The sequence below is a fragment of the Notamacropus eugenii genome, chromosome 1, assembly GCF_028372415.1.
Source record: "Notamacropus eugenii isolate mMacEug1 chromosome 1, mMacEug1.pri_v2, whole genome shotgun sequence".
Lineage (NCBI taxonomy): Eukaryota > Metazoa > Chordata > Mammalia > Diprotodontia > Macropodidae > Notamacropus > Notamacropus eugenii.
This window is the reverse complement of record NC_092872.1, coordinates 314,411,664-314,432,530: the sequence shown is the minus strand read 5'-3', so window position 1 is coordinate 314,432,530 and position 20,867 is coordinate 314,411,664.

Sequence of the window (20,867 nt, the reverse complement as noted above, 5' to 3'; positions counted from 1 at the left end):
AAATCCATCTAGGGGTTTTATGAAGTTCCTATTAGTCTTCAAGAAAAATCACCCATCACAATTCTCCCTCTTCCTCACTATATATTTAATCTTTCTTGTCCTTCAAAATAGAGCTCAAATTCTGTCTCCTTAATAAATCTTTCCAAGATGATCTAGCTCACAATGATCTCTTTCTTTTCTGAATATCTCTGGCATTTATCATCTGTTAATCATTTGGCAACTATTAGAATGCTATTTTCTTGAATTATAAGGCTATTTCTTGTTTTAGTTGATTATTCCTGCACTCACATTTTGTTTTCTGTGTTTTTGTAAACATCTTGGCAATAAGGCCTTTCATTTTGTTTTGTTCTATCTTTGTGTTGCCAGTGGCTTGCAAGTAAAAGAAATTTCATACATATTCATTGAACATTAAATAAATGGTCCCAGTAGGATAGAAATAGCTTTGAAAAGAAGAAAGGTAAACTATCAACAACCATTTGAAAAAGTGCTCCAAATCTTTAATAAAAAATGCAACTTAGAACAACTATGAATTTTCATGCTCAGTAAACTGGAAAAGATAATAAAAGATGAAAAGAATAAATATTAGAGGGTCTCTAAGAAAACAAGTGCATTGATGGACATGGTGGAGCTATGATTTAATCCAATCATTCTGGAAAATGATTTAGAATTATAAGACAAAAGCCACCATTTTGTTCATGAACTCTGACCAGCATTCTCACTACTATGCCACGTCCCAAGGACATTAAAGATAGATTCTATATAGAACAAAGTATTCATAGTGGCTCTTTTTGTAGAAGCAAAAACACTAGAAACAACATGGGTTCCTATTGATTGAGATATGACTAAACAAATTATGGTATGTTAACAAAATGGAGTGCTATTGTACCATGAGAAACGAGAAACTTGAGAAATTTGAAGAAGTACATGAAGATTTGTATTAGATAAATCAGAATAACATAAGTGGAACCAAGAGAACAACAATCCAATAGAACACAGTAAAATATCACACAAAGGCAGCTGAAACCTGATTAGTTGTAATGGCCCATCTTGGTCTAGGAGAATAGATGATGACAATGATTATTAGGTTTTGGTTTAGTATCTATTGTGCCACTCTCATTTTTATTAAATTGTCTAATCCATTTGCATTTAAAGTTATGATTGTTAAATTTGTATTTTCTTCTGTTTGTTTTCTTTTGTCTTGATTTTTATCTGCTTTCTCCTTTTACCCCATGATTCATTTGCTTATTCATTTTGATACTGGTCTCTTCTTAGAGGCTATCCCTACATTCCCATTTACTTACCCTATATCAGTTCATGAAAGCAGCATTATCAAATGAGAGGAAGGTCTTATGTTGAGAATCTTTCTTCTGCCCTAATTTGGGAATCCTAATTGTACTGCCTTGCCCTGGTCATAATTCTCCTAAGGATAGCTTATCCTATCTCTGGTTCTACCTACATATGCTCTACAACTCTGGGTTCTGGCTGTGATTGGAACCCCATACATCTGTTCTCCTTGGAGGATGATGCTGTCTTGGGACAGACACCCTTTCTTGACTAGTTTACTGGATACAGTACTTGTTGGACTTGCTGTCAAAAAGACCTAGCTAGGCAAGCTGATCTATATCTTGCCACTGGACCCAGATGGCTCCAGAGGAGAAACTGAGTCTGGTGACTTTGCAAAGCTGTCCTTCACTTAAATCAAATTCATTTGCAAGTCACCCTCACCTTCCTGATGTCATAGTCCTCTTTGAGAATGAAGGACAAATAATAACAGCTGGACAAGTCACTTAGCTTTTCTCAGCTTCAAGTTCCTTATTTTAAAAATAAGGATAATATTAATATCAGTCTCACAAAATTGTTGTGAAGATCAAATGAGAGAGCATAGGTAAAGAGCTTTCTGTTGTTCAGTTATGTTCAACTCTTTGTGACCTCATATAGAGTTGTCTTGGCAAAGATACTAGGTTGCTTTACCATTTCCTTCTTCAGTTTATTTTACAGATGAGGAATTGAGCCAAATAGTATTAAGTGACTCAGCCAGGGTCACATAGCTAGAAAGTATCTAAGGCCAGATTTAAACTCAGGAAGATGAGTCTTCCTCATGCCAGGTCCAGTGTGCTACCACTGCACCACATAGTTGCCAATTTAGAAAAAAGCCAGTAGATGGCACAATAGATGAGATCCCTGCATTGGAGTCAGAAAGACCTGAATTCAAATCACATCCTAGCAGGGTAATTCTGGGTAAGCCTTGGCTTCTTCCTCTGTAGAATTGGGCTAATGATGGCATTTACCTCCCAGGGTTGTTGTAAGGATAAATTTAAATATTTGTAAAGGCACTTTACAAGCCATAAACCATTATACTATGCTATCTAGTGTTATTATTAAATGCTAGCTATTATTCCGATAATCTCAAATTCTTCCCAGACAAAACCTAACATAAGCTCCCTATCTTTAACCACAGACATACATCTCCCTCTTTCTTCACTATGGGAGTTTTCTTGAGTTTAATTAATCAATAAGCATTTATATCAGAGTCTAAGTCAATAAACATTTATTATGTGCCTACTATGTGCCAGGCACTGTGTTGAGCATACAAAGAAAGGCATAAACCCATCTTTGCTCTCAAGAAGTTGACAGTGTTAGTGGAAGACTACCCATAAAAAAACTGAAAAGAAAAAAGGGATTGTAGAATACCTGGCTAGGGATGTAATGAAGCCCTGCAGAAGGGCAGTGGGAAATGATCTGAGGAGGTACTAGTATCTGAGTTGAATTCATCTCACAATATGATAAGTTTATGGAGATCAGGAAGTCCATGAAAGCCAGGTAGGAAATGATGAAGAAAATTCCCAGAGACCTCCTCAAATGGCAGAGAATCTGGGAGGAACTCCCAGATGTCAACCCACCTTACTCCAATCAGAGGGAGGGAAGGACTCCAGGGGGAGAGCAGAGAAGGTGTGAACTTCAGAGTTGATTTTATTTTGCAGAATGATAATTTCTGGAGATCATGAAATCCAGGAGAGCATGCAGCCCAGTTGGAAATGAAGGGTGGGAAATGCACATTCCAAGAATTACTCTAGGCACTCAGGATTCAGGTATAGAAAATGAAGTAATCCATATTCTGAAAATTTATGCCCTTTCCTTTATTCTTCTCTTCTGCTTCCCTTATCACAGTACTCCTTGGCTGCTCTTACCCCATTCTCTCATAGTCTCCACCCTCACTCTCTTAAAAACAAAAATCTTTATTCTTTCAAAGGGTTTTAGTCATAAGTTTCTTTTTCAATTAACAAAATCAATTTTTCTCCTTTAATTTCCCCACTGACAAGAAAAAAGACCAAATAAACCCCAAACTTCTAAAATCTTTGTAATAAATTTGCATAGCTAAGCAAAACTAATTCACAAATTGGTCATGTACAAACACTATATGTCTCAATCTGCAATGAGTCCATCACCTCTCCAACAGGAGATAGAAAGCCTTCATCATCAGTCTTCTGGAATCATGATTGATCAATTTTATTAAAGGTTTTAAGCTTTTCAAAGTTGACAATGTTGTTGTTGAATAAATTGTTCGAGTTCTATTGATTTCATTTTGCATCAGTTGATACAAGTCTTTCAAAGTTTATTGGAAACTTTTCCCTTCATCATTTCTTAAAGCACAATAGTATTTCATTACATTCATATACTGTATCATAATTCATTCCACTTCTTATTTGATGAGCACTCCCTTGGTTTCCAGTTCTTTGTCACTGCAAAAAGAGGTGTTATAAATGTTTCTGGTCCACATGGGTCCTTTTCCTCTTCTTTCTACTTATCTTTGCCTTCCTTCTATTTATCTACCACCATCTATTACTGGTATCACTGGGCAAAAGTAATAATAATAATAAAAGGTTAATAATTTGGGGTGAGATAATTCCAAATTGTTTTCCAATATATAGCTCCCCAAATAATGCATTAAATGTTTTCCCATAGCACCTCCAACATTTTTCATTTTCCTTTATGTTATCTTTACCAATTGGATAACCATAAGATGGAACCTCAGAGTTTCTATAATTTTCATTTCTATAATTACTGGTGATTTGTAGCATTTTTTAAAATTATAGCTATTGAACACTTGAATTTCTTCTTTTGAAAACTACCTGTTCATATCCCTTCACCATATGTCAACTGGAAATTAGACCCTTATCAGAGAAACTTTCAACAAAGATTTTTCCCAATTATCAATTTCTCTTTTTAACTTTATTTAATCATAATTGTTCATTTTATTTTCTAGGGATTTGTTTTTCCTTTGTCCCTTGTTATTGAGTTCTTCTCCTATTCATAGGTATGAAAAAAATTCTTCTCTGCTTCCTTAATTTGCTCTTGATATCATCATGTATGTCTAAACTAAGTATTCATTTGAAGCTTATGATAGGACATAATATGAGATGTTGGCCTGTACTTAGTTTTTTTCCTGTTCAGTCATTTTCAGTTGAGTTTGACTCTTTGTGACCCTATCCTGGATTTTCTTGACAAAGATACTGGAGTGATTTGCCATTTCTTTCTCTAGCTCATTTTACAGACAAGGAAACTGAAGCAAATAGGATTAAGTGATTTGCCCAGGATCATGCAGATAGCAAGAGAATGAGGCTAGATTTTGACTCAGGGAAATGAGTCTTCTTGACTCCAGGCCCAACACTCTATCCACTGCACCATCTAGCTGCACTTAGCTTCTAATAGACTGCTTTCTAGTTTTCCCAGAAATTTCTTCAGATAGTGAATTCTTACCCCAGTATATGGGGTTCTCCCCAAAAATCTTGTTGAGAGATTAAAATTATCTCACCTCTGCTACTTTATTGACCAGATATGGGTGTATCTTTGGCTTTTCTTTCTCTCTTGTCCCTCATTTCCCCAGTCACACAGCTTCCCAATGTGTTTTTGGTTGGTTTTTGTCCTCAAAGAAGACCAAAATGATATCACTATGTTAGGGTCAACGTACAATATGTCCAACTGTGGCTAATCAGACCAATATGAACTTGTAAGGCTCTACCACAGGTTGGGCACAAATAGTCCATATGAACATTTGGAATGGAGAGGTACCTACATTTTTACATCTCATGTTTCTTTACTGCAATTCTACCTTGTTCATAGAGTAGAGCACAGTGCCTTCTTTGATGGAGGCATGCCATGCTGGATGGTCCTGTACCAGTGTCTCTAGGCCAGGCACTCTATCCACTGTACCACCAAGAGACGTATTGTCTTTAATTTACTTCTGTACATTCTATCTTCAGTGTCAGTTCCTTTGACTTTGGTCTTTATGTAGGGTTTTTTAAGTTGTTGTCTGTTCCTTCTCAATGCAAATTTTCTTCCACCTCCTTATTTTTCTTTCTTCTATCATTCTTTCTTTCAATGTCAATTTTTGGTGAATCTGTTTTATTGTTTTTCTAAGTTTTGTATGTAGTTAGTTGCTTGTCTTCTTTAATTCCATATTGAATGCTCCAATATCCCACATAATTTTTCATAGTAATAACTTCTTTTAAAAGTTACATTAATCTTTTCAATATCTTGCAGATTTTTATTTTTGTTCATGATCTCTGAGGAGCCTATAAAATTTTCTTTTTCATTTGCAATTTCTAGTTCATTTTCCTTCATGTTATAGTAATTGTTCAAGAAAAAATCATTTGTTTATATTTTCTTCCTACTACTCCCCACTGAATTGACTTTGCCCAATTAAAACTCTTATCACAAGTATGCATATTTTTGTCAAACAAATGCCCATATTGTAGGAATTTATTACTTTTTTGTCCTTTTTATATCTCCAATACTTAACATAGTATCTGGCAAGCAGCAAATATTAGATGACTGACTAGTTGACTAAACTTGTTCTTCTTCTTGCTATTCAGTCAATCCTATCATGTCCAACTCTTCATGATCCTATTTGAGGTTTTCTTGGCAGAAATACTGGAGTGGTTTGTCATTTCTTTCTCCATCTCATTTTGCAGATGAGGAAACTGAGGAAAATGGAATTAAGGTCAGGGTTATATAGCTAATAAGTGTCTGAGGCCAGATGTGAACTGAAGTCTTCTTGATTCCAAGCCCATCCACTGTGCTTCCTAGCTGCCCCAAATTGACTGAAATTGGTCATGCCCCCAAAATATGTGTCTTCATTTTAAGTTTACCTATCACTTCTCTAATAAAAGGTGAGTGGTATGTTTCATATTCAGTCCTCTGGACTGATGTTTTATCATTGTACTGATTAGTTTTAAAGTCTTTCAAAGTTGTTTTTCTCTATGATGTTTCGGTTATTGCACTAATTTTTCTTAGTTCAGCTCACTTTAATCCACAACAATTCTTATTAGTTTTCCCAGTTACCTTCTAAACTGTCTGTTGCATAATTTCTTTTGGTACAATAATATTCTATTACGCTCATATACAATGATTTTGTTTAGCCATTCCTCAACAGGAGGATACCCCTTCCATTTAAATTTTTTGGCTAACATGAAAAGATCATACCATTTTTATTAATTTTTCATTACTTTATCTACTTGTGAGGTAGGTTTACACCCAGACTCTATCCCTCTGAATTTCTACTATTTATCCTTTTGTAGTGTATTCCTTAGAGTTTGTATCTAATTGTTGTTGTCTAGTCATTACAGTTGTGTCTGATTCTTTGTGACCCCATTTGAAGTTATCTTGGCAAAGATACTGGAATGGTTTGCCATTTTCTTCTCCAGCTCATTTTCTGGATAAGGAACTGAGGCAAATAGAATTAAGTAACTTGCCCAGGGTCACAGAGCTAGTAAGTGTCCAAGGTCAGATTTGAACTCAGGAACATGAGTCTTCCTGATTCCAAGCCCAGCACTCCATCCATTGTACCAATTAGCATTTCTCCTCACCCCCCCCCCCTTATCACAATTATTTGTATTTTTCCGCATATTCATTGTTTTATATACATATATGTGTATAGACTTGTTTTCCTACCCCCACCTGCACATAGAATATAAGCTCCTTAAGACTGGGGATTATTTCATTCCTCATCACCTCTCACAGGGCCAGGCTTATAGCTCTTGTCTATTAATGGTTTCAAGTGCTTCTTATCACACTGGGACAAAAAAAGAGAAGAATAAGTATGTGTTTAAAGTAAATATAAAGTCTTGTTCAGTTCATGCAGGGATCAAGCATAGAGTAGGATAGGAAACACATATTGAGAGGGCTGAAAGCAGGTTAGAAAAGAAAACTAGAAAAAAGGCAAGAAGTTGGTAATTACAGATATACTGGGAAACTGGGGCCAGCTGAGTTGTCTAGACTGGAAATATGTATACAGGTGTCAAGAGGAAGTAGGCCAATCTGGGGAGGGGACCAGAAACAAATAGTTAAACTAAGCCTAAAGAACCAGGCAGGTATCAAAGATGAGATGTCTTGAATTCAGGCAGAATTACTGGGCAGCAGGAAATATGAACCCCATCATAGAGCCTTGGTAAGCAGCCTAGGATTTCAACAACAAAGAAGGGAAAGAGTATTTATTAAGGGAACAAGTATTTATTAAGCACCTTCTAGCAAATCCCAGCATGACTAGCCACAAGCTGAACAGGTAATTGGGAATGCTTAACTGAGTATGTGAACAGACATGGTAAGTAGCATCATAGGACTGAGAGCTAGAAAAGATCTTAGAAGCTACCTAGAGCAACTCAGTCACTTCACAGATAGCGAAACTGAGATACTGATAGATGACATGAATGGCCCACAGTTACATGGTAAGTATCAAACCTAGCACTCTGTCCATTATGTTTGTGTTGAGCTGATTTTGACCCTCTGCTTTCCCATTCCTCCAAAACAGATTTTCTTCAGGTCCACTTAATACAGTTAGATGAAATCTATACAGATATATATAAAATCTTTCACATGGGTTCAAAAAAAATCAGTTTCACTTGTACAAGTTAAGGGCAAGGGACATATCATTAGATAATAGTTTAGGATAATAATAATAATAGCCAACATTTAAAAATTGCTTTAGGGTTTGCAAAGCTTTCATATGTGTATGTGTGTGTGTGCCTGTATATATATATATATATATATGCACATGTACATACATAATAGATATATAATGCTTTGATTTTTTTATACAATAATCATGCATATGCACATATACTTATATAAGATTATATAATATTTTTATGCATATATATGAAATCTCACTTGATCCTCACAGCAGCCTTGTGCTACAATTATCCCCATTTTACAGATAAGGAAACTGAGGCACAAAGAGGCTAAGTGACTCATCTAGGGTTACATAGCTAGTACATGGTTATATAGATACATAGTATGAGGCAGGACTTGAACTCAAGTCTTCCTAACTCCAATTCCTACACTCTATCTAGAGTGTACTTACCTAGGTGCCTGGATTTGGGGATTTTCTTGGACTTCAAGTTCAATGCCTCAGTAGTGCATTTGGTAGCCACAAAAGCTAATTCAGATCTTGGGCTGAATTAAGGAAGACATAGCTAAAAATGGGGGAGTAGTAGAGTTAATGGATACTGTGTTTTCATATTCTAGAGAAACCTTAATCTTAAGACACACTTACTAAAGAATGGGTTTTATATTATAAAGTGAGAAAGTTCCATTGCTTATCTAGCTAGCTGGCAAGTTCTGTCTATGGGTGGTAAAAATGGAAGGATTGGCTATCAGAGCTTGAATATAGCATGAGTCCTTGAGGACTTGCTGTGGCCTAGAAAAGCCCTTCAGTTATCACTCTGGCTAAGCAAGAATACTAAATATACTTTTATAAAAGCTATAGTCATAACCACCATGCTAGGAAGGACTCTATTTAAATGGGGGCTTATGATTTGTCCCCTCTCCTCCTAGTTATATTGCTGGCATGATAATTGTATGTTGACCTTTCATGCTTTGTATACTAAAAAAAATTATCTTCCCCAGCTTTGGAAGTTAACAAAACGAGATTTACTTAGCCAGAGCAAGGAAAGATCATCAACAGAAATGTGTATTAAGGAGACTGAAAGTAGATACAGATGAGAAATGCTCTCCTGCCTCTGAGTTGCCTATATTGGTCTGATACTCAAACAGCAAAGAGAGTTGAAGTACTCTGTAGCTGTTTCGTACTCAGGACACGAGAAAGTTCTATCAATTGCCTAAGCTTTAAGTCTCTTGAGTCCATTTAGCCTTGAAGGTGTTCTCAGTACCATTTTAAGAAAAAGAAAAAACTAGCTTAACTTTATGGGTGTGGGTATTGGAATAGTACTCCTAACAGAGGTAGGTTCTGATCTATGGAAATTATAAAAGAGAAAGCACAGGGAGAAATCTATCCTATTTTTACCCAAACATAGAGATATATTGTCTTAGCATTCCTCATATGAATCCCTGTAACAGAAAGAAATTGTTGCCATCCTCATTTCAACCACCAATCCTCATGTGATATACAGGGCCATTTCCCTCTTGCTCTCAGTTGTCTAATTATGTTTTCTGAAGGACGCCAATAAATGGTAGAGGCCATCAGCATCACTTCAGCCTGAGCCTAGCTGCCACCATGACCAACAGAGTCCCAGTTCACATGTTGGAATTCATTCTGTTCCCATACCCTCAGCCCTGTCACTTGCCTTCACCTCCCACCATCAAGTGCTGCACTGTCATCAGGCTTGGAATGGCCCTAATAACTCAGACTGACAGTATCTATAGCATTAAGCCTACATACTTCAGTGAAATTGCCTCGTTGCTGTCTCCGCTCTGGGTTATAAAGATTCTTCATGGCTGAAACAATCCCCTCCAGCTCTGGAACCAGAGGGGCTGCCCTCAGAAAGCCACTTCCAAGATGGAATTCAATTTTTCCCTTGAAGCATGTTGCCTGATGATTCTTGAATGCAATGCAGCATAATGATGGCTAGGGAAACCCCAGAAGGGTTGCCCCTTTCACTTTTCTTGTCCCATTTCCTGATCCAATAGCTGATGAGATTTATACATTTTGATCCTTTGCTGATGTTTGGGAAAATTCAGAGCTAAAGTATCAGGAAACTTATATGGAATAGTGTACTTAATGGATTTATAGCCACATAGTGGAGAGAGGTTGTAAATGTCTTCCAGATACTCTTAATTGAAATTGTCAAGTAGTCCCTGACAATCTAATTTCCTGGAAAGCCACACAGTTTTTTGATTTGGGTGATTATCTCTCTCAGGGTCCTTGTTCAGTCATTCAGTCATATCTGACTCTTTGTGACCTCATTTGGGTTTTTCTGGAGTGATTTGCCGTTTCCTTCTGCAGCTCATTTTACAGAAGACAACAGTGAGGCGAACAGGGTTAAGTGACTTTCCCTGTGTCACACAGCTAGTAATTGTCTGAGGCCAGATTTGAACTCGGGAAGTTGAGTCAGAGCTATCTATATCCACCGTACTACCTGTCCATTTAACTAGTTTCTGTTTGTTTTGAAAATTAAACATATGATATAGAGCACTTTAGGGCCAGGATAAGAACGGTTACAGTAAAAAAAAAAAAGAGTCAAAGAAGGGTGTGAATTTACTCTCCTTGAAGTTATTGAAAATAACTTATTGGAGATGTCATTGATGATTTAGATGGAGATTGGGTTAGATGACTTCTGAAGTCCCTTCCATCTGGCATCCTACAGAGTGGATAGAGTGAGCCCTCCTTGGGAATCCTGGGAACAACAGTTTTCACAATCCTGGAAGAGACTGTGTTTTTGCAAGATTTAAGGTGGGGATATGGGTGGAGGTGGAGAAGTAGGAGAGCAGGGTGGGGCTGGACTTCACTTAGATATAAAAAGCTTTTAAATTACTCTACAATTCAAACGTAGGGGAAAACAGTTATTGAGAGAAAGAAAGAGAAAAAAAGGGACAGAGGCAGAAAAATGGAGCCAAGAGGGCAGCAACACCAGCAGTAGTATGATGGAAGACGCTTTGAATGGGGATGCACAATGGGCATTGATGATCTTGGAGCTTCTTTTCTCCCCTATTGAAGGGACTTGGTGGAAGATTAATTATTTCTCCCCAAAAAGACTTACTGGAATGGTGATGTGTTTCATTTCTTTCTATCCCCTGTTTTATATCTCTCTGCAATCAGCAGGTTTACTTCTAAGTGTTTTCTATTGAAGATATATATATATATATATATATATATATATATATATATGTATATGAAACTTATAATATATATAAAACTTACTGCATGTTAGATATAAAAAGCTTATTATATGTGTATATGTATATATGTACATAAATATACATACATACATAAACATATATATATGAAATGTCAGAGTTCTTGTGTCTTTGAAAGTGTTTTCCCATACATAAAATTTATGATTGAGCACAACGACTGTGTACCACACTTCTTAATATTAGTTATGTAATAGAAGATGAATGGAAGATAACAGTGTCTAGCTAGAAATAAATACAATTTAAGTAGGTAAAAGATTTCAATCTCTGTCCAAAATCTTAGGGTACTTAGCTGGGAGTGACACAAGTCAAAGGAACCTCCTGATTATAATTTTATTAATGATTTTAATGAACTTCCCAAAAGGCAATATTTAAACTAGATCAGGAGTGTTCCTTTTTGTCTCCTAGACTAAAGAAGCTCTTTGTAATAGCCAAACCAGATTACTTTGACTATAGAGTATCAGACAAATCTCCAGGCTTCTAAGTGAAGGAGGGAGATAATGAAATACAAACAGTGAGATCAAGAAAGTCATACTCCCAGGTTCTCCTCTCCTAATGGTCAGAGAAGTGTTGGAGCCTAAAAAGAACACATTCCTCCCCCTTCTCCTGTTGCAGAGAGGTGCATAAGAAAAAGCTAGTGCCCTCCCAGCTTTGCTCCACAGTGACATCTGCTTCTTATGCAGCTAATCAATTCTATGATTTTTATGATTCATTTTCATGTGTGATTTATCAAGTGTAGTAACAAAGATTAAACACTGCTCTAACTGTTTGGCTCCAAATCAATTACTGGGTTGAGTCCCTATGGGTTTTGAGGTGCCATAAAAAGAATGACCTCATTTATATGGACTATTTCAAGGCAATGAAATATATTCATTATGGAGCCAGAACAGTTAGCCCAAGAAAAACTCTTTTGAAGTAAGGAATCAGGATCTTAAACAACCCCATAGAAGAGTAATGGCCAAGGTCCAAAAGACACATTTGCTTATACGTTTACCAGTGAAAGGTATACATTGGGGATTAACATAAAAGAACTTTTCCAATCTGAAGGAGAACAGTCTCTGAATGTGTTCTAAAAATTAAGATGATTCCTTCATCTCTCACAAGGCACTTTCATTTCTTAGCCACTTTCATGAATGAAATGTCAATCACAATTCAGGGATATATCATATTTTCCCCTCTGACTCACTCCCCTACTCCTTCTCTTCCAATGCTCACTCCAAAGTCAGCAGGCTCTCCTAAAAATTCCTTCTTACAGCTCACAGATTTCATGAAGTCTTTTCACTCTGATCTCTTCCCCTTGACTAAAATGTCTTCAGAAAACCTGATAAGTAGGAAAATACAACTTCATATTGTGAAAAGAAATAAAACAACCTCTGCACATTTTCCTTTGGTTGTAGAATCTTTATTATTACTATTATTATTATAGTAATAATAATATGTAATAGGAATAATAAGGTAAGTGCCATTAAAAGAAAAGGGAAGCATGCTTGCCAAAAGCTTTTGTTATTCTTGTGGTGGATGTCTTGCATAGAGTCTAAATAGAAGAAGGATTCCCTATTGAGTATGGAGTTCTCCAGATGTTCCTGGTTGTGGGTAACTTTGCTCTGATTACATTAAACCTCAGAAAGCTACAGGGACTAAGTGAAACTCATGATTGTTCAAAAGAAATTGAACTAAAATCCATGTACAAAACAATCAAAGGGATTTTGGCTCAGTAACATTCAGATGGATGACCAATCCATTATGTTAATACATCTGGAACAGAAAATGTAGGCAGGCAACAAATAGAACCTAGGACCTAGAAGAGAATATGAAGAAATGAGTGGGCAGGTATGCATTTTGGAAATTTTTCAGAATTTAAACAATCTCATGCTCTTCCCTGACACAAAATCCTATCTTTTTAACACTAATGTTTTCCTCCTGGTGCTACATGATTGCAAATCTTTAAACACCTCAGTCTCCTAAGAATCAAAGTTTCAAATAACTCAAAGAGTTCTCATGACAGCCTGTACACAGAAAATCACATAAGGGATATCAGTGAAGACGTAAGTGATTGGTAAAGGGACTAGCCTGGTCTCATAGTGCTACTGGAAGGCAGGTCTGCACAATATACAGCCTGTAGCACACCAAAGGATTTCAGGTAGCCAGTGAAAAGTGTAGAGAATGTAAAAGACAGTAAACATGTAATAAGTTCTTTGTCCATGCCCTGCTTAACCCACCATCCACTAGTCATTATTGTGCCCGTCATGTAACTTGATGGATAGATTGCCACTATGCCCTCTCTCCTGTTTGTCACATGACCCACAGCACCCAACTGTAGTGCCAATGAGATATTCACAGCGCCTGTGGCAAAACACAACAGATTTTTCACATGAAAGGCAGAACCAAAACATTTTACTCAGACACCAGAAAGCCAAATCCATCACAGTAACAAAATAACAATGCAAAGAACAACACCATCCCCAAGCCTTTCCCAGGCTTCCCACAAACCAGCTCCATTAAACAAATCACAAGCAGGCTCTCTTAAACAAAATCACAAACAAGCTCTTTCACTCATGCAAACCAGCTGCCCGCTTGCCTGCAGCATTCCTAGCTCTGACTGCTCTCATGACTAGCTTCCTCTCAACTCTATTCTAGCTCCACCTCTTCCTGTTCCACTCTTCCTGTTCTACCTATTCAGCAGACTCCTCCCACCACAGACTCCATGTGACTCAGACTTCCATGTGACACAGTCAGGTCACATGGGCCTATTAATGAATGGAAATGATCTTCCCATTTAAATTACCATTTTACTAACCACCTTGAGTCTGTCTCTAATTTGAGAGGAGAGATTTCATAATAAATTTTAATAAATAAAAATATTAAGTAATAAGTGTAATTAATTGATATCAATCGAGATTTCCATTTTTTAAAAAATATGGTTTATTGGCAAAATAGTTTAATCATTGATTATACCTTTACTTGAAAAGTGAGCTGCTAAAAACCTATCTGCAGCCTAAAGAAGTTTAGCCTATTTTAATTTTTGCCTCTACCTACTGCCAAGTTGTGCAGGTCTGTTGTAAGGCATAGATAGACAGATAGATAGATAGGCAGACAGATAGATGATAGATATTGAAAGATACATACATACATACACATATGCATACATATTACATATATAAATGGAAAATTCTATGCCCATGTGAGACACGTGTGTCTACAGGGTTTGTCTAAATGAGACTTGTAATTACTTCTGGAATCTGATCTACCCTTCTCCTTCTTCTTTCTTGTTAGGAACAGAAGGTCAATAGCTAGGTGTTTGCTCCTTCCCTTGCCTAGAGGTATTGAACTAGCCTTATTCCTCAATTATTGTTTGCCTAGGGGTATAATTTGAGATGTTCATTACAACAGCTGCTTTTCAGTTTAAGGGTTATGCCAATCACCTCAACCCTTTTCTCCTGAATACTGGTTACACAAAAGACCATCATAAATAATGAATAGCTAATAAATATATTTATCTAGACAAACAGTAAATAGAATTTAGAGATGTTATACTGATTAGAACACCAGAAAAATATGTAAAAGTGAATGAGCTCTTTGTTGACGGAAAGATGACAATTCAGATGCTCAGACCGAGGAGAAAGGCCCTTATCTCACTCAAGGGAAAAAAATCTCCAGGAAAGTAAGTTAGAAATCAGGGGCATGTTGAGGAACTGGTTTCCCCAATGCATCTACAGTTTCTCAAAGTCTTTCCTTCTCTTCCAAAGAATGTCTTTTTCTCTCTGGAGAAACTCTGGAATCCATTCTGTCCCCATATAAGTATGCAGCATCACATTAGGATACTCTTTGCCAATTAGGACTTATACCAAGAGTTACATCTCCTTCTACAAGTATAGAGGCACTCAAAGTGCTCTAGGCTTGGGGAAAAGCCCAGTTACATGCATATATTTGCATGATATTTTAAGATACATATAACACATATTTTATGTAAGTATATATACATATGTACATATATATCACTTTATATTATTATGGCCATTATGTGTATACAGGATTTTATATATAATACACGAAATACATGTATGTATTTATAATACAGACTACAATACATAAATACATATAAACATACATTTATCTTATATTTTGTAAAGCACATTCCCTGTAATAACCCTGTGAAGAAGATAGTACAAGTATTATCATTTCCATCTTAGTGATGAGAAAACAGAGATTAAATGGCTTGATCAGGGTCACACAGCTGGTATATGCCAGAACCAAGACTTGAAACCAGGCCTTTTGACTCCTTGACTTCCCACTGTATTGTGTTGCCTTCCTGGTGCCTCTAAGCATCTGTTCTGCGCTCCTGATAAAGCATTCTATGAAGCAAGTAGTAATGAGCTCCAGTATCTGATGTGGGAAAGGCATCCCAGAATGCTGCTTTCCCTTATTCTATAATATTCCAGAGAGCTACAGCTGTGAAAGCCTGCAGCAATTTCCCACTGGTCCTCTGATTTTGAGCCAAGGGGAGAAACCTCAAAGGTATACTTCTCTGAAGCTGATTGATGCCCTTTGAGACCTTCACCACTGGAAGACCTTTTCACATTTCCTAGCTTTCACAGAAAGATTTTCTGCCTGTTACCCTGGTGCCATGGACCTTCATTAGAGAAATCGAAGCATGGACTCTTACAGGTGGTTCATCTCCTGAGTCTAGAAAGAAAGGACCAGAATCTTCTAAGTGAAGTCAATCTTGATTACTGATTTTTTTTTTCCAGCTGAAGGTTTTGAGAGGCCCTGATTAAATCATAAACTGCTGCTTAAGGCTTAATGCTGCCTCAGAACTCCGAGCCAAACTTGGTGTCCTAAGGGCACTTCACCTCAAGTACAAGTCTGAGCCTGTAACTTTCACGTTAAACTTTCTACCTCAAAATAGTTACTTGAACTGCTGGTCCTGCAGGTGCGACTGCCCTGGAGGTTAATAATTAGATTTAACACCTCTGGTTACAATCCATGATGGGATTCAATAGCACAGATGAAAAAGTCTCTTTACTGAGATTTGCAGCTCTTGTTTAATCAATGCAAAAGAGAAGGAGAAGGATTAAGCATTTGTATATCCTTTTACTACATATTAGAGACTATGCTAAGTGCATTACTAATAATCCTCACAACAACGCTGCCAAGGTAATCTCCATTTTGTGGTTAAGAAAACTAAAGCATAGAAAGATTTAGTGACTTAGTCACACATTTAGTAAGAGTGTGAGGCCAGATTTCGACTCAGGTCTTCTGGACTGTCAGTCCAGCTCTCTATTCACTACAACATGAGGCTGCCACTTTACAAATATTATTTGATCAATAACCAAATCTTTTTGGAGTAATCAATTAACCAACCACTGTTTTTAAGTATCCGCTATAGGCCAGCCACTGGAGAACCACATACCCCCCAAAAAAGGGAAAAAAGAACGAATCCTTATTCTCAAGAAGTTTACATTCTAAAGGCAAGTCAAGAATGAAGATTTTTATATATATAAGTATATGAATATATGCCTAGATGTACAACCACAAATATATATATATATATATATATATATATATATATATATATATATATATATATATATATATATATATATATATATATACCGTACGCATACACAGTATACACACAGAATAAATATAAAGGCAATAAATACAAATAAAATTAAAGTAGTAGAATATAAGGTAGTTTGGGAGAGAGGGTTCTAGTAGTTGAGGGATGAGGAAAGGTGAAGGAAGAGAGGGATTCTAAGGCAGAAGTAAGGAGACCAGGAATGTATTCCAGGCATTGGAGCTGTCCAATACAAGAGTATTGAGTTTCATGTATGAAGAAGAGAGAGAGTCAGGTTTTCTGGTTCACAGAACACAGCAAAGAGAGCAATACACAATAAAGGCTGGAAAGATAGACTAGGATCAGGTTCTAAAAGATCCTAATAGCTAAACAGAGGGGTGTATGCTTTATCCTAGAGGCAATAGGATAGTAATCTCACTACAGCTTATTGAGTGGGAAAGTGATGCTTAGATCTGTGTTTAAGGGAAATTATTTTGTCACCATCATAGAAAATGAACCAAAATGGGAGATATTAAAGGCAGGAAGATCAGTTAAGAAGTCATTACAATAATCTAAGCAAGAGGGGTTGTTGATCTAAATTAAGATGGTGGATTTGTCTGTTGAGAAAAATTGAATGTGAGAGATATAATGGAGGTGGAACAGCGCAGTCCTACCATGTGCAAGAAAGACAGTCTTCATGAGTGAAAATCAACAAAGGTAGACTGAGGCACATATTCTCTGAGCAAGATAATAGTTTATTAGCAGGGTCACTACCTGCTAATAAAGCAGATCAATGGATGCCTCAGTTTAGACCAAAGACCCCTAGACCAAAATGCAGTTCCTTTTTGTAAGCATAGTATAAAGAACAAAACAGGGTAGGTGAGGAAGAAGCATAATTGGTTATATGGCAGGTGACGACATCATGGAGCTGAGGATTGATTACATAGCTGAGGTATGGGAGACAATATGATTGTTTGGACGTTAGGAATAAGGGGGTAGCAACAACTTCCTCCTTCCTTCCTGTGACCAATAAATGTTCGTTATTTGAGTTCATCTGCAAGTGACAGTGGGCCAGACCTCCTTGAAGGATAGCAATTGGTAGTGGATAGATACTGGACCAGATTCCCTGGTATCCACCCATACCCCTCAAGGATAGCAGATTTCCTTGAGGCAAGAATAGAACCGCAATTAGCAGGAAAACTGAATCTCTAAACTTAACTCATTATAGACAAACTGAATTCTTAAACTGAGTTGAGAAACAAAAAACCATGACTTATGCAGCTACAGGACAAAATCACTTGATTGTAAATAAGATCAATAAAAATTATATAGAATCAATTTAATCTCATAATCTAGAATTCTTGTACAATATTGGTGGGTCCAAATGTTGATATGAACACAACTGGTTAAGTACTAGTAACTTAGGTTATTAAAAAATCATTTCGGAGCCAAAGCATCAGAGTATGATCTTGGATCACTGCCTTGTCATGGTGGAAGGACTTGGGTAGCTCAATGAAATTATGAGTCATTCAACTCAGGGTTATCCAAGACAGACAGGTCATAGTGGAGAGTTCTGGAAAAAGGTGATCCACTGGAGAAGGAAATGAAGATGCTCTAGTATCTTTACCAAGAAAATTCCATGGACAATATTAAAAAGACAAAAAGAGATGACATCAGAAGATGAGCCCCTCAAGTCAGAAAGTGTCCAATATGCTACTGGGGAAGAGTAAAAAGCAACTACAAGTCTCTGGAATTAATGAAGCAGCTGGGCCAAAGCCAGAAGGAACATTATCTGTGACCACATCTAGGGACAAAAGGAAAGTCTGATGCTATAAAGATCAATATTTCACAGGAACCTGGAATGAAAGCTCTATAAACCAAGGTAAGCTGGATGTGGTCAAATAGGAGGTGGAAAGATTAAATATTGATATCTTAAGTTTTAAAGGAGCAGGAATAGATTAATTTAATTCAGGATCACTAAATATACTACTGTGGGCAAGAATCCCTTAGAAGAAATGGAATAACCCTCCTAGTTAATAAAAGGGTAAAAAAAGCAGTACTGAGGTATAATCTAAAAAATGATTAGACGATATCTGTTCAAATCCAAGGCAAACCATTCAACATTGCAGTGCTACAAGTTTATGCTTCAACCATGGATGACAAAGAGGCCAAAGTTGACTAGTTTCATGAAGTCCTATAACATTTTCTAGAAATAACAATGAAAAAAGATATACTATTCATCATTGGGTGGTGGAATGTTAAAGCAGGAAATCAAAAGATAATTGGAATAACAGGCAAGTTTGGCTTTAGAGTACAAAATGAAGCAGGGCAGAGACTAATAGAGTTTTTTCAAAGTAATTCATTGGTCATAGCAAACATTGTTTTTAAAAACCTAGAAGGTGACTCTACAAATGGACATCACTAGATGATCAATACAGAAATCAGATTGATTATATACCTTTAAGCTAAAGGTACTCTATACAGTCAGTTAAAATAAGACCTTGATCTGACGTGACTCAGATCATAAGCTTCTTATTGTAAAATTCAGACTAAATTGAAGTAGGGAAAACCATCAGACCACATAGATATGAAAAAATAACATCCCTTATGAATATGAAGCTGAAGTGATGAATAGATTAAAGGGATTATGTCTGGTAGATAGAGTGCCTTAAGGACTATGAACAGAGTTGCAATTTGCAGAGGTTCACAATTTTATACAGAGGGTAGCAACAAAAACATTCCAAAGAAAAAGAGCAAGCAAGCAAAATGTCTCTCTGATGAGGTGTTACAAATAGCTGAAGAAAGAAGGAAAGCAAAAGGGAAAGAAGAAATGGAAAGATATACCCAACTGAATGCAGAATTCCAGAGAATAGCAACGAGAGACAAGGTTTCCTTAAATTAGCAATGCAAAGAAATAAAATAAAATAGCAGAATGCGAAAGACAAGGGATCTCTTCAAGAAAATTACAGATATCAGGACAATATTTCATGCAAAAACAGGCATGATAAAAGACAAAAATAGTAGGGATTTAACAGAAGCAAAAGAGGTTAACAAGAGGTGAGAAGAAAACATGAAAGAGTCCTTTCCTCCAAGATGGAGCCAAAGGCAAAGAAGGAAGCCATTGTCTCTCCCCCACCCCAAGACAGAAGCCAAGTCCCAGCCCTTGAAGGCCAAGAAGGCAGTATTGAAGGGTATCCATAGCTACAAAAAGAAGACTCAAATATCCCCCACCTTCTGGTTACCCAAGACACTAAGACTTCAGAGGTAGCCCAAATACCTTTGGAAAAGTGCCCCTCTGAGAAACAAGCTTGATCACTATGCCATCATTAAGTTTCCCTTGACCATTGAGTCTGCTATGAAGAAGATTGAGGACAACAACACCCTAGCCTTCATTGTAGACATCAAGGCCAAAAAGCATCAGATCAAGCAGGTGGTAAAGAAGCTATATGACATCACTGTGGCAAAGGTCAACACACTGATCTGGACTGATGGAGAGAAGAATGCCTACATCTGGCTTGCTGCAGACTATGATGCTTTAGATGTTGCCAATAAAATTGGAATCATCTAAACTGTGTCCAGCTGTCCCACTTCCACCTACAATAAAAAGTTCTCCAGGTATAAAAAAAAAAAGAATACACGAGAGAACTATACAAGAAAGATCTTAAACCAAAAACCATGATGGTGTAGTTGCTGATCAAAAGTCAATCATCCTGGAGAATGAAGTCAAGTGAACCTTAGGAAGCACTGCTAGTAGAGTTGATGGAATTTCAGTTGCACTATTTAAAATCCTAAAAGATGATGCTGCACTCAATATGCCAGCAAATTTGGAAAACTCAGCAGTGGCTACTGGATTGGAAAAGATTAGTTTATGTTCCAATACTAAAAGTTGTACATAATAGATTTGCAGTTTCATGTGCAATCATCTTTTTTTATTATACTATGTTATGGAAATGCTTGTTTTATTCCATAAAATAGAAATAAAATTTTTAAAAATGAAAAAGGACAATGCCAAGAAATGCTAAAACTACCAAACAATTGGGCTCGTTTTTACACTCTTGCAAGGTTATTTTTAAGGTTCTGCAAACTAGGTTTCAGCAATATGTGAAGAGAGAATTACCAAGAGTATAGGCTGATTTTCAAAGTCAGAGATTAAAGTCCAAAT